This window comes from Dipodomys ordii, unplaced genomic scaffold (genome assembly GCF_000151885.1).
Source record: "Dipodomys ordii isolate 6190 unplaced genomic scaffold, Dord_2.0 Scaffold99, whole genome shotgun sequence".
Classification (NCBI taxonomy): domain Eukaryota; kingdom Metazoa; phylum Chordata; class Mammalia; order Rodentia; family Heteromyidae; genus Dipodomys; species Dipodomys ordii.
The window spans coordinates 7,534,504-7,536,540 of record NW_012267315.1 but is presented as its reverse complement, the minus strand read 5'-3'; the positions used below and the strand labels follow the sequence as shown (position 1 = coordinate 7,536,540).

Here is a 2,037-nt window from a genome sequence, read left to right as displayed (position 1 = left end):
ACCAAAAAAAAAAAAAATTAATATCTAAGTATTTCATTTCTGAGGTTAATTGAATTACATGCTTTATTTTAAATTCCATTTGCTTATTTATTGGTACTATATAGGAAAATGATTGCCTTTTTAGCTTAATCTTGTATCCTATAATCTTGTTATAATAACATATTCATTTTTGGAGTTTTTTAAATTGTTGTATTGTTGATCCTTTGCTATTTTCTCCATAGATAATCATAGTATTTGTGATAATTTTTCTTTCCCAATCACTATATCTTTTATTTCCTTTTCTTGCCTTATTTCATTTGCTATGACTTATAGTAAGATAAAAAGCAGTGATGAGAAAGAAATCCTAGACTTATTCCTGCTCTTACACTTTTAGTGGAAACGAGTCTAGTTTTACACTGTTATGTATGATGTTAACTGTAGTGTCTTTTTCATTTTTTTGTGTGTTTTGTTTTTTGTGACATGATCTCATCCAGGCCAGGTTGAAACTTATATAGCCAAGCCTTGTCTTTGAATTTGCATCTTCCTGCTTCAACCTTCTGAGTTATTGGAATTTTAGGTGTGCATTACCATGCCTGGGTGCTGGCCATGAGCTTTTTCATTTAAGGCCAGTTCTCTATCACTTGAGCTACACCTCTACTTCCATCTTTATTTTTTTGTTTGTTTGTTTGTTTTTTTTTTGGGTCCGGTCGTGGGGCCTGAACTCTGGGCCTAGGCGCTGTCCCTCAGCTCTTCAGCTCAAGGCTAGCGCTCTACCACTTGAGCCACAGCGCCACTTCCGGCTTTTTTCTTTTTGCTTATGTGGTGCTGAGGAGTCGAAACCCAGGGCCTCAAGCATGCAAGGCAAGCACTCTACCCCTGAGCCACCTTCCCAGCCCTCCATCTTTATTTTTATTTATTTATTTTTTTTGGGTCCGGTCATGGGGCCTGAACTCTGGGCCTGGGTGCTGTTCCTCAGCTCTTCAACTCAAGGCTAGTGCTCTACCTCTTGAGCCACAGCGCCACTTCCGGCTTTTTTCTTTTTGCTTATGTGGTGCTGAGGAATTGAACCCAGGGCCTCATGCATGCAAGGCAAGCGCTCTACCACTGAGCCACTTTCCCAGCCCCCCATCTTTATTTCTAACACACACATTCCGTGTTATGCATTTCTCTATTTTCCATTTTGGACTAAGCCTTCTGACCTAAGTCCTTGAAATCCTGTGTGCAGTTTAGCATCACCTCTTTCTTTGGATTCGCCATGTTTCAAGTATGCAAAGACCATGTATAGCTACTGTCTACCATACTGGATATTGTAAATTTAGGCCTTTGTTTGCTCATTGTGGAGGGTGCCAACCTAGTTTGATTAATTATGATTAGTTAGAAAATGTTTCAGAATAGTGGTCCTGACTTATGAGAAGTATGATTCTGAAACATTTTTAAGGCCATTCACTTCTAGGATTTTTTTCATGTTTCTAGGTGATTTAATACCATCATGTTTTGTCCTTAGTTTCTAAAGTTTCTGCAAAACATATTCAACCTCCTTTGGTAATATAGTTTATTTTGAGACCTTTTAAAGTAGAGCATGTCTTTCACTGTCTAACTGTAGTATCTCTTGCTCCTGTCACTCTGTTTTTCTCTTTCAGTGCCAGTCCTGAGGCTTAGACGCAGGTACTGGGCACTGTCCCTGAGGTTTTTTGCTCTATGTTGGCACTCTATCACTTGATCCACAGTTCCAATTCCAGGTTTTTGGTGATTAATTGAGATAAGAGTCTCATGGGCTATCCTGCCTGGGCTGACTTTGAACCATGGTCCACAGATCTCAACCTCCTGAATACCTAGGATTACAGGTGTGAGCCAGTTGTGCCTGGCTTGTGATACTCTTTTGTAGATATTATTGTTGCTATTGTCAGCTTGCATTGTTTCTTATGCTTTAATTTTTTTTCTGAGTGAAATAAACTCACATCAGTTTATGTGATGCTGGGAATTGAACCCAGGGTCTTGGAAATGCTTGACAAACACTCTACCACTGAGTTGCATCCCAGGTCTCTCATTTTTTTTTTT

At 39.1% G+C, this 2,037-nt stretch overlaps 1 protein-coding gene across 1 annotated transcript in view; it reads left to right on the top strand.

Moving 5' to 3' along the window:
- Dtd1 (D-tyrosyl-tRNA deacylase 1) overlaps positions 1-2,037 on the top strand; it is an 89,624-nt gene that overhangs the window by 15,541 nt on the left and 72,046 nt on the right. The window lies entirely within an intron of this gene.